This window comes from Microcaecilia unicolor, chromosome 1, assembly GCF_901765095.1.
Source record: "Microcaecilia unicolor chromosome 1, aMicUni1.1, whole genome shotgun sequence".
NCBI lineage: Eukaryota > Metazoa > Chordata > Amphibia > Gymnophiona > Siphonopidae > Microcaecilia > Microcaecilia unicolor.
In genome coordinates this window covers 198,274,160-198,287,251 of record NC_044031.1, presented here as the reverse complement: position 1 = coordinate 198,287,251, position 13,092 = coordinate 198,274,160, and the positions used below count along the sequence as shown (strand labels likewise).

At 44.9% G+C, this 13,092-nt stretch overlaps 1 protein-coding gene across 9 annotated transcripts in view; it reads right to left on the bottom strand.

Moving 5' to 3' along the window:
- Positions 1-13,092, bottom strand: part of EZH2 (enhancer of zeste 2 polycomb repressive complex 2 subunit) — a 626,582-nt gene that overhangs the window by 491,677 nt on the left and 121,813 nt on the right. The gene's annotated exons all lie outside the window — the stretch shown is intronic.

The window sequence follows — 13,092 nt, the reverse complement described above, 5'->3', positions numbered from 1 at the left end:
TCCTCTGTAGAGGCTGACCTCCAAGTGGGCTACTGATGTAGCATGGATCCAACATTATCAGCCTTGATAAGACCCTCTAGAGTCAGCCCAGTCTGGGCATAACGGAGATGCAGTCTGCAAGCCAATTGGAAATTGTACATTTGCCAATGGCTAGCTTCAAAAGAACAAAAAGCTGGGTGGACTATCTAATCTGTTCCAGAGAGAAGGCTAAGGCTTATATGTAATCCAAGGCATGTAGTACACTCTCGCCAGTATGGGCATATGGATTTGGAAAAAAATTTGGTAGGACAATTGACTGGTTAAGATGGAACTCCAAACTACCTTAGAAAGGAATTAGTGTGTGTGTGGAAAACTATTCTATTGTGGTTAAAACAGTGTAAGACGGATCAACTACTAGGGCCTAAAACTCACCGACCTCTGCAAGTTGAAGTGACTGCCACAAAAACATAACTTTCTAGGTCAAATATTTCAGATGACAGGAATCAAGTGGCTCAAAAGGAGCTTTCATCAGCTGAGTGAGGACAACGTTGAGATCCCATGACAGTTGGAGATTTGACAGGGGGCTTTGTAATAACAAACCTTGCATGAAACGAAACTACAGGCGTACAGAGATAGGCTTACCTACTACACAGTGATAAGTACTAATTGCACTAGATGAACCCTTACAGAGTTGGTTTTCAAACTAGACTCACAGGCAGATGATCAAAAGCCCCGCGCTGTTCCTAACAGCGCTCTAAAAATAGCGCTGGAACAGTGCAGGGCTTTACCGCACGGATGATCAGAGATAATGCATGCAAATTATTATTTATTGCACTTGTATCCCACATTTTCCCACCTATTTGCAGGCTCAATGTGGCTTAAAGAGATCTGTTATGGCATCACCGTAACAGAGAAGGAGTACACTTGGTGTTACAAAGGGATAAAAGAAGACAAGAGGATCAGGTTATGCAGTTATACAGTGAGACATTCTGAGTAAAGGAGAGTAAGGGTTGTGTTCTAGTCAATATGGGTTTTCGTGGTAGGCTTTGTTAAAAAGATAGCATCCGCAAAGCTTTGAAAACCTATTTAATTTGTTAATCGTTTTCAAATGAGTTGGTAGTGCGTTCCACATCTTCATGCTCATGTAGGAGAAGCTAGACGTGTGTGCTAGTTTGTATTTGACCCCTTTACAGCTGGGGAAGTGTAGGTTGAGAAAGGTGCAGGAGGATCGTTTGGCATTTCTAGGTGGGAGGTCCACGAGATCTAGCATGTAGCTCGGGGCATCTCCATAAATGATTTATGAACAATTGTGCATATTTTGAACGTGGTACGTTCTTTCAGTGGAAGCCAGTGTAGGTTCTTTCTTAGGGGTTTGCACTTCCATATTTTGTTTTTCCAAATATGAGTCTGGCTGCTGTGTTCTGGGCTGTCTGGAGTTTCTTGATGGTCTGCTCTTTACAGCCAGTGTAGAGTGAGTTGCAGTAGTCCAGGTGGCTTAGTACCAGAGACTGTATCAGGTTTCGGAAGATGGTCCTTGGGAAGAAGGGTTTTACTCTTTTGAGTTTCCACATGGAGTGGAACATCTTCTTCCTTGTATTCTTCACATGGGTTCGAGTGTGAGATTTTTGGTCAATGGTGACTCCCAGAATTTTCAAATTGTTTGAGATGGGAGGGAGAAGTTAGGAGTGGTTATGGTGGTGAATTTATTTGTGTTGTGATGTGAGTATAAGACATTGTGTTTTTTTCAGCATTGAGTTTTAGCTGGAATGCATCCGCCAGGAGTGCATGATTTGGAAGCTTTGGTTGATTTCGTTGGTAATTTCTTTTAGGTCTTGTTGAATGGGATGTAGGTCGTGACATCATCTGCATATATGTATGGGTTAAGGTTTTGATTGTCTAATAGCTTGGCTAGTGGTATCATCATTAGGTTAAAGAGGGTTGGTGAGAGGGGAGATTCTTGGGGGACTCCGCATTCAGGTATCCATGGGTCTGATGTCGCCATATTAGTTGTTACTTGGTATGATCTGGTTGTCAAGAAACCTCTAAACCAATTAAGAACATTACCTCCAACTCCAAAGTAATCCAGGATATGTAGTAGTATTTCATGGTTGACCATGTCGAAGGCACTGGACATATCAAATTGTAGGAGAAGGATGTTATTGCCAGTTGCAATTGTCTGTTTCAATTTATTCATTAGGGTAACTAGTACTGTTTCTGTGCTGTAGTTCGATCAAAATCCTGATTGAGATATGTGCAAGATTGAGTATTTATTTAGGTGGTTAGTGAGTTGTTTTGTTACTGCACCTTCCATAAGTTTGGTTATTAACGGGATAGATGCTACTGGATGATAGTTGGTTAGGTCATTTGTACTTTTCTTTGTGTCTTTAGGTAGTGGGGTAAGTAAGATATTTCCTTTATCCTTTGCGAAAAGACCATGTTGTAGCATGTAATTCAAGTGACTCGTGAGGTCTGTTATAAATTGTTGAGGGGCGCTTCTTATCAGGTTACTAGGACAGATGTCTAGTTTGCAGTGTGATTTGGCGTATCTTTTGAGTAATTGGGAGACATTTTCGATCGATAGTGCGTCAAAGTTGGTCCATGATCAGTCTGCTGGGTATTCGCCATGTATTGGGTCTAGAAATTCTAGGAGATTTACATAATCGATTGTGTTATGGGTATAGTAGTTCGTACTTTTATGATTTTCTCTTTGAAGTAGCAGGCCAGGTTGTTTGCTGATGGGGTGTCTGTGTTGTTGGAGGTAACTGGTGTGGTACTTAGTAGATTGTTTACGAGTTGGAAGAGTTTATGTGTATCCTTGTAGCCTGGACCGATTTTAATTTATAATATAATATGATATGTAATCAGCGCAATTATCTCTGATCATGGGGTAGAAGTGCGGGCAAATTGAGCGCATCTTCCCGCACTTGTTTGACAGGTCTGGGCTGTCAAAAGCCCAAACCTGTCAAACACAGGGGCTGGAGGTTCATGGCACACAAGGCCCTGACTACCCCTTCCCCGTGTAAGGAAAAACGGGGGGGGGGGGGGGGGGGGGGGGGGGGGCTGGAGGTCCGGTGGGACCGCCGGTCTCCCCGACGATCCCAACCCTCCAGGTTCAGGGAGGGCTGGAGATCCGGTGGGTGTCCAGCCCCCCCCCCCCCCCCCCCCCCCCCCCCCCCCCCCCCCCCCCCCCCCCCCCCCCCGAAAAAATAGTCCCTGGTGGTCTAGTGGCCGCCGGCCCAAACCCCCCCCCCCCCACCCTCCCTCCCAACGAGCGACAGGACCTCCAGCCCACCCCAACTCCCCCTCCCCCACCCAGCGTTGTCTTCAGTGGTGGTCCAGCTTACAAAAATAAACCCTCTCCCAGCCCCCTACCTTGGTTTGGAGGAGGGAGAGCCTGTCTCCTCCTCTTCCTTGAGTCAACGAAGAAACCACCTCCCAGCCCCCCTACCTTGGTTGGAGGAGGGAGATAGCCTGCCTCCCTCCTCTTCCTTGAGTCGACGACGACCAAAATGGCGGCACCCAGCCCCGCCCCAATGCATCCTGGGATGTGCTGGGCGGGGCTACAGATGGTCTGCCTCGCCTCACCCCAGGCTTGGAATAAACTCCCTGAGGCCATTCGCCAGGCCCCCTCCCTGCCCATCTTCAAATCCTTGCTCAAAGCCCCCCTCTTCAATATCACCTTCGGCACTATTCAGGAAATCTAGACGGCCCCAACTTGACATTTTGTCCTTTAGATTGTAAGCTCCTTTGAGCAGGGACTGTCCTTCTTTGTTAAACTGTACAGTGCTGCGTAACCCTAGTAGCGCTCTAGAAATGTTAAGTAGTAGTACTTCGGAAAAAAAGATTGTGTTGGAGGCAAAAACACATAGTAAAAAAATGTTTAGGTATATTAAAAGCAGGAAGCCGACGACCACGTGACGCTATGAGCTGAGCAAGACGTGTGGTGCTCTGGCTCCGGGGCCCTCACTCCTTAGACATCCATTTTTGCACTTGCAAGAGGCTCCAAAAGCGGTTTAACAGACGGGAAAGTGCTTATGGACAAGTATATTAATAAATCGCCAGCGGAGATGGCGCAAAGAGCCGCGAAAAGAGAAAAAACTAAGTTGGGAGCACAAGACGGCAAAATGGCGGACGGGCAAGCAGTGGCGGCAATGTCGATAAGTTTTTCGGAGCAACAATTGATTCAGCTGACCGCGGCCACTAAACAAGCCTGGGAACCGAAGTGGTCCGAGCTCCATGAAAAACTAGATCATTATCAAACAGCGCTAGACGGCCTGGGAATTAGAACAGGAGATTTGGAGGCCCGAATGTCAGCGCTTGAAGATGAGACGCGAGAACACGGGCCTGACATTCAAAGCTTATATCGTAAAACAAAAGAACAAGGAGAAAAACTTGAAGACTTAGAAGGCCGTTCCAGGAGGAATAATGTGCGTATAGTGGGACTGCCGGAGCAATTACCAGAACGGAACTTAAGTACATGGCTAGAAAGTTGGCTGGGAAAAGAATTGGCCCTCACGGACTCGGCAGGATCCCTGGTTATAGAGCGTGCCCACAGGGTAGGGAAGAAACCAGAATCAAATGCTAGACCACGAGTAGTGGTGGCGAAAATTCTTAATTACAAGCACAAGATCGAGATTTTACAGGGCTTCAAAGAACGGAGGGACTTGCTGAAATATGGGGACCGGAACATATTGATTTTCCAGGATTATACAATGGCGGTGCAAGAGCAGCGTAAAAAGTTTCACCCCTTTGCTCAACTTTAATAGAGAAAAAGATCAAATTCGCGTTGCAATACCCGGCCAAATTGCGCCTATGTCTTCAAAACAATTGGTACTCTTATTCTTCAGTAGAAGAAGCCCGGAAAGCACTGATAGACAAAAAGCTTCTAGAAGAATCTTGAACTCAATTGCATGCAAATGTAAGTGAAAGAATGAAAGTTCCTTTTGCGGTGAATGTTGTTTATAGGATGTTGGGGAGTGGGGGTCCCAAAGCGAGGGATCGTGGTTCTCGCTTTTTCGTAGGCTAAGCGGCCTGGGAGGAGGCATACTGGAGGCAAAAGGGAAGAGGGGGGGTATTCGGGAAGAAGGGGAGAGGGGGGGGAGGGAGGGACATTAAGATATTAATATCTTCACCAGTGACAGGTATGAGGCTGGCAAGGGAACACATTAATTGGCAGTATATAAAAATAAGCGCTTTTGGGTGGCTCGCGCAAGGGAGATTGGCCACAGATAACACTTATAGGCAGCCTTGGAGGTTAGTCATGATTTATTTACCACTACTGACATGCCCACACGAATTATCACATGGAACGTAGGAGGGATATCGTCCCCATGTAAGCGCGCAAAGATATTAACAGCACTCCGCAGGCATGGCGCAGACATTGCTTGTTTGCAGGAAACTCGGCTTTCTGAGGTAGAACATAACAAATTGCAGAGAACATGGGTGGGGGAGGTTCTGGCCAGTTCCTCATCAGGCCGGAAGGGCGGAGTGGTAATTTTATTTAAGAAAGGCCTGTCGTATAAAGCCACATTACTAGACAAAGATCAAGAAGGACATTATTTGTTGGTAAAAATATGGCTCCAGGGGTTAGAGATGAACTTATTAGTGGTGTATGGGCCAAACAGACAAGATCCAGAGTTCTATCAAAAAATACAGCAGTTAATTCTTAAACATGGCGGTTTACCCCTATTGTTGGTAGGAGATTTAAATTTAATTATGGACCCAACTATGGATTGCACTAGCCCTACCTCACAGCACTATCGAGGTAATAGAGGGGACATCTTACCAAGCTTGGTGCAGGTTCTGGACTTGGTGGACACCTGGAGGGCACTTCACCCTACAGAAAAAGATTTTACACATAGGTCTAGAGCCCACGGGACCCAGGCTAGATTAGATTATGCTTTGATAACGCGTAACATGTTTCACAGAGTAACTAAGGTAACGATAGGCCCAGAGGAAATTTCAGACCACGCCCCGCTGTGGCTAGACTTAGAAACGAATACAGAGGGGCTTGGAGAACGGAGATGGCGGTTCCCAGCTTATTTATATAAGGACCAACACTTTCAGAAGTATCTTTCAGATAAGTGGGAAGAATATGCAACACATAATGCCCAGCATGAGGACCAGGCCTCCCTGTACTGGTCTGCCTCTAAGGCAGTTTTGCGAGGAGACATCATTGCATATGTGGTAAACATGAAAAAGAGAGCTGCGGCCAGCATCCTGGGGCTAGAAACACAATTGCAGGTAGCCCGGAGGGCCCATGCTAGGCACCCATCGGCACAGACACTTGAGACCTTAAAAGCGACACAGGTGTCCCTCAATACGTTATTGCATGAAAGAGAAACACACTCTCAGTGGTACAGGAAATATAAATTAGAGCGGTTTGGGAATAGACCGGGCCGGTTGATGGCCAGGATAATAAAAGCTGGAGGGGGCACGCGGGCAATAGACTCGCTGAGGGACGCCCAAGGGAAAATAACCAATCAACCTGCAGAGATTGTTCAAGTACTGGCCAAACATTTCGCCCAGCTGTACACCAGGGAACATCTAGGGAGCCCTCAAGACATAGAGCAGTATCTGACACAGGCCAGGCTCCCAAAATTAACAGAGACAGAGAGGCAGGCGCTGAATGACCCACTGACAATGAAAGAATTGCAGGCAGCTGTGAACAAATTAAAACTGTATTCAGCGCCTGGGCCTGACGGGTACTCTGGAGAATACTTCAAGCTATTATCATTGAAAGCTAAAGGGGCATTGTTAGAATACTATGATGAAGCCATAGAAAAAGGGGTCCTCCCGCGATATGCTAATACCTCCACTATCACACTTATCCCGAAGCCCAATAAACCAAAGGAGAAGGCCGAGTCCTATAGGCCAATATCACTTCTAAACGTAGATACAAATTAATGGCAAAAATTTTGGCGGAGCGATTAGCTTTAGTTCTGCCTGGACTGATTGGGCCGGATCAAGTGGGGTTTGTCAGAGACCGGTCCTCCTCATGGAATGTTAGGAAGGCGCTCTTGGGTATGGCCAGTTGTCAAGAAAGAGGGGACCCGGCAGTGCTGTTGAGTCTAGATGCGGACAAAGCATTTGACAGAGTAAGCTGGGATTTCCTCTTTCAAACTTTACAACACATGGGACTTGGAGACTGGTTTCAGAAAGCTGTTAAAACACTGTATAATCAGCCCAGGGCAACTATAGTAGCAAATGGGGTTTGCAGTACAGAGTTTGACATAGAACGAGGCACGCGTCAAGGGTGCCCTTTGTCTCCCCTCCTGTTTGTACTTTCCTTAGAACCTCTACTGCAGCATATAAATCAAGCGGAAGCGGTGAGGGGGGTAGAAGTGGCAGGGCACCACCTTAAAACAGTGGCATATGCGGATGACCTGCTGATAATGGTTTCTGATGTCCGAAGCTCTCTCAGGCCACTGTTGGAGTTGTTAGAGCAGTATGGGAGAGTGGCGGGATTTACCTTAAATTTGAACAAGTCCCAAGCCTTAATACTAACATCGGACCTGTCAACAAAAGAAATTACAGGGCTGCCAATCCCAGCGGCAGACGGAGTGTTGAAATATTTGGGTGTGTTGATTCCGGCGGAGTTGGATCAGTTATACACAACTAACGTTCGTCAGTTGCTGAGAGACACAAGGCAGAAACTGCAGGGGTGGGTGTCCCTCCCACTGAACCTTTGGGGTAAGATAGCAATGTACAATATGTTTATAATACCAAAATGGCTATATATCTTTCAATTATTGCCATTGTCATTAAAAGTCAGCGATGAATGTAAACTGAATCGAATGCTGAGACGCTTTTTGTGGAATGGGAAGAAAGCACGTATATCTTTGCAAGTTATGTACACACCAACTGAGTATGGAGGGATGGGACTAATCAGTGTAAAGAACATTACCGTGGCAAGTAGTATGCGCCACATAAGGGATTGGTTCTGCCGGACATCATATTACTCAAATACAGATTTGGAGCTGCAACTTCTGCCGAAGGCGCATTTTAGTAACTGCTTACATACAGGAGGAGCGGATATCCCAAGAATTCTGAAATTAACAGGGATTATGAGTTCTGCAAAAGCAGCTTGGAGATGGATATGTCGCCTACATCGTTTCTCTGCAAAAGTAACACCGTTTTTGTCGGTGGCAGGTAACCCGGAGTTTCAGCCGGGGTGCCTTTACCCAGCCTTCACTCGTTGGAAACAAAAAGGGATTATATATTTGTCGCATGTCCTGACCGTGGAGGGAAGGCCTAAAACGTTGCAAGAACTGGAAGAGGAATATACAATATCTAAAATAGATAATTTTCATTACATGCAGCTGAGACATTACCTCCAGTCTCTACCCTGGACAGACTTAACGGAAGATGTCCAAGAGGAGTTATCGTCAGCCTTTTCTTTGGGGGCACAGGTAAAGGTGCCCCTGGCATACCACCACCGTCATATAAAAGACACGATATCTGAAATGGATTACAACGATTGGCGGAGAGCTGGGAGAAGGACTTGTTGATTACTCTAAAGCCAGATCAACTTAGAGAACACATAATATCTATCCGACAGCGATCGGTTTATGCGGCCCAATGGGACATACAATATAAAATAGCTCTGAGGATATATATAGCACCAAGGAGGGCATTCCATATGGGAGTATCCCCCTGGGGCGAATGCCCGAAATGCAAAGCAGAAGGAGCAACATTGGGCCATATGCTGTGGTCATGCAGAGGTATCAGAGTTTTTTGGGAGTCCCTGATGGCCCAAATTTCAACTTTATGGAAGGTACGCTGGAAAAGTGATGCCAGGACCTTGCGAGACTGGGAGAATGGGCGTGCAAGTGGCAGATGAAGTTCAATGTTGACAAGTGCAAAGTGATGCATGTGGGTAAGAGGAACCCGAATTATAGCTACGTCTTGCAAGGTTCCGCGTTAGGAGTTACGGATCAAGAAAGGGATCTGGGTGTCGTCGTCGATGATACGCTGAAACCTTCTGCTCAGTGTGCTGCTGCGGCTAGGAAAGCGAATAGAATGTTGGGTGTTATTAAGAAGGGTATGGAGTCCAGGTGTGCGGATGTTATAATGCCGTTGTATCGCTCCATGGTGCGACCGCACCTGGAGTATTGTGTTCAGTACTGGTCTCCGTATCTCAAAAAAGATATAGTAGAATTGGAAAAGGTACAGCGAAGGGCGACGAAAATGATAGTGGGGATGGGACGACTTTCCTATGAAGAGAGGCTGAGAAGGCTAGGGCTTTTCAGCTTGGAGAAGAGACGGCTGAGGGGAGATATGATAGAAGTGTATAAAATAATGAGTGGAATGGATCGGGTGGATGTGAAGCGACTGTTCACGCTATCCAAAAATACTAGGACTAGAGGGCATGAGTTGAAGCTACAGTGTGGTAAATTTAAAACGAATCGGAGAAATTTTTCTTCACCCAACGTGTAATTAGACTCTGGAATTCATTGCCGGAGAACGTGGTACGGGCGGTTAGCTTGACGGAGTTTAAAAAGGGGTTAGATAGATTCCTAAAGGACAAGTCCATAGACCGCTATTAAATGGACTGGAAAAATTCCTCATTTTTAGGTATAACTTGTCTGGAATGTTTTTACGTTTGGGGAGCGTGCCAGGTGCCCTTGACCTGGATTGGCCACTGTCGGTGACAGGATGCTGGGCTAGATGGACCTTTGGTCTTTCCCAGTATGGCACTACTTATGTACTTATGTACTTATGTAGGTTGTTGCTGGGTCGTTGGTCGGTGCCACAGCGGAGCCCAAGGGGAATGAAGGCCTTTGTGGAAAAATCCATCATAATAGCAAAACAATGCATTCTGGCTGAGTGGATTACAAATAGATATCCCACTATACAGGGGTGGAGACTGCGGATGATACACTTAACACGGATTGAGAGGATGGACATAAAACAATGGCCCTCGGAAAGAGGTGAGAAATGGACAAACTGTTGGAGCCTATTCACGGACACCTTGACGCCAACCGCACGAAGCCGCATCTTAAACAGATAGATGTGTAACCAGCACTGGTGGACAGAATGAGTGTAAAAGGTTGAGTTCATGAAGGGGTTGAAGGGGGAAGGTAGGGTGGGAAGGGAGGGATCAGGGAACGACTCTGACCCAAATTGGAATCTCACTTAGAGGTGTAAGACTAACGAGTCAAGTCTGGGTAAGGGGAGTTGGGAGTAAAGTTTGAAAACAAATGACTTTCAAGTTATATGGTTATGTATGCACGTGACATGATGATTAGTGAAATGTTAAGCTTGATATGTTACTGACTAATAAAAAAATGATTTAAACATAAAAGCAGGAAGCCGGCAAAAGAATCGGTTGGACTGCTAGATGATCGAGGGGTAAAAGGGGTGATCAGGGAAGACAAACCCATAGCGGAGAGATTAAATGAATTCTTTGGTTCGGTCTTCACCAAGGAAGATTTGAGAGAAATACCGGTGCCACAAATGGTATTCAAAGCTGACGAGTCGAATGAAACCTGTATAGACCTGGAGGATGTAATGGGGCAATTTGACAAATTAAAGAGTAGCAAATCTCCTGGACAGGATGATATTCATCCCAGAGTACTAATAGTTATTGTTAGTAATATGTAATTTATCCTTAAAATCGAGCGTGGTACCAGAAGATTGGAGGGTGGCCAATGTAACGCCGATTTTTATAAAATGTTCCAGAGGAGATCTAGGAAATTATAGACCGGTGAGTTTAACATCCGTGCCAAGCAAATGGTAGAGACTTATAAAGAACAAAATTACAGAGCATATTCAAAAGCATGGATTAATGAGACAAAGCCAACATGGATTTAGTGAAGGGAAATCTTGCCTCACCAATCTGTTACATTTCTTTGAGGGGGTGAACAGATATGTGGAAAAGGGTGAGTCAGTTGATATTGTGTATCTGGATTTTCAGAAGGTGTTTGACAAAGTACCTCATGAAAGACTCCAGAGGAAATTGGGGAGTCATGGGATAGGAGGTAGTGTTCTATTGTGGATTAAAAATTGGTTAAAAGAGAGAAACAGAGAGTAGGGTTAAATGGTCAGTATTCTCAATGGAGAAGGGTAGTTAGTGGAGTTCCCCAGGGGTCTGTGCTAGGACCGCTGCTTTTTAACATAGAGATGGGAGTAACTAGTGAGGTAATTAAATTTGCTGATGACACAAAGTTATTCAAAGTCGTTAAATCGCAGGAGGATTGTGAAAAATTAAAAAAGGACCTTACGAGACTGGGAGACTGGGCATCTAAATGGCAGATGACGTTTAATGTAAGCAAGTGCAAAGTGATGCATGTGGGAAAGAGGAACCCAAATTATAGGTATATCATTCAAGTTTCCACATTAGGAGTCACCTACCAAGAAAGGGACCAAGGTGTCGTCGTTGATGATACGTTGAAACCTTCTGCTCAGTGTGCTGCTGCGGCTAAGAAAGCAAATAGAATGTTAGGTATTATTAGGAAAGAAATGGAAAACAAAAATGAGGATGTTATAATGCTTTTGAATCACACCTCGAATATTGTGTTCAATTCTGTTCACCGCATCTCAAAACAGATATAGTGGAATTAGAAAAGGTACAGAGAAGGGTGACGAAATGATAAAGGGGATGGGACAACTTCCCTATGAGGAAAGGCTAAAGCGGTTGGGGCTCTTCAGCTTGGAGAAAAGGCGGCTGAGGGGAGATATGATAGAGGTCAATAAAACAATGAGTGGAGTGGAACGGGTAGACATGAATCGTTTGTTGACTCTTTCCAAAAATACTAGGACTAGGGGGCATGGGATGAAGCTACAAAGTAGTAAATTTAAAAGAAATCGGTGAAAATGTTTCTTCCCTCAACAGGTAATTCAACTCTGGAATTCGTTACCAGAAATGTGGTAAAGGCGGTCAGCTTAGCAGAGTTTTAAAAGGTTTGGATGGCTTCCTAAAGGAAAAGTCCATATACCATTATTATTATTAGTTGCATTTGTATCCCACATTTTCCAACCTATTTGCAGGCTCAATGTGGCTTACAAGGTTCCTTTATGGCCTTCGCCATTCCAGGGTAAAGATATAGATGGTGTTACATAGAGATTAGGATGACATAATAGAATTAAGCAAACAGTCATAGAAAGAACTAATCATAATGTAAGGTGAAGTGGTGATGTGTTGCCATTACAATTATTGATAGCTGTGGTATGCCTTGTTGAAGAGGTATGTCTTCAGAGATTTACGAAAGTTGATTAGTTCATGAGTTGTTTTTAAATTACGTGGCAGTGCATTCCGCAGCTGCGTGCTCATGTAGGAAAAGCTGGACACGTGTGTTAGTCTGTATTTTAGTCCTTTGCAGCTGGGGAAGTGTAGATTAAGGAATGTGCGGGCTGATCTTTTGGCATTTCTGGGTGGTAAGTCAACAAGGTCTGACATGTAGGTCGGGGTATCTCCGTGAAAGATTTTATGAACTAGAGTGCAGATCTTGAACGTGATGCGTTCTTTAAGTGGAAGCCAGTGTAGTTTTTCTCTTAGGGGTTTGGCACTTTCGAATTTTGTTTTTCCGAAATGAGTCTGGCTGCAGTGTTCTGGGCTGTTTGCAGTTTCTTGATGATTTGTTCTTTATAGCCAACATAGAGTGCATTGCAGTAATCTAGGTGACTCAGCACCATTGACTGTACCAGGTTGCGGAAAATGGCCCTTGGGAAGAAAGGTTTTACTCTTAAGTTTCCACATTGAATGGAATATCTTCTTAGTTGTATTCTTCAAATGGGTTCGAGTGTAAGATTTCGATCGATGGTAACTCCAAGAATGTCTGAGACAGGAAGGGAAAGGTTTGGTGTGGTTTGGTGTGGTTATAGTGGTGAATTTGCTTGTGTTATATTGTGAAGTATTAGACATTGTGTTTTTTCGGCATTAAATTTCAACTGAAATGCATCCGCTCATGAATGCATGATTGGAAGCTTTGGTTGATTTCATCTGTGATTTCCTTTAGATCATGTTTGAACGGGATGTAAATCGTGACGTCATCTGCGTAAATGTATGGATTGAGGCTTTGATTGGATAGTAACTTGGTCAAGGGTGTCATCATTAGGTTGAAGAGGGTCGGCGAGAGGGGTGATCCTTGAGGGACTCCACATTTGGGTATC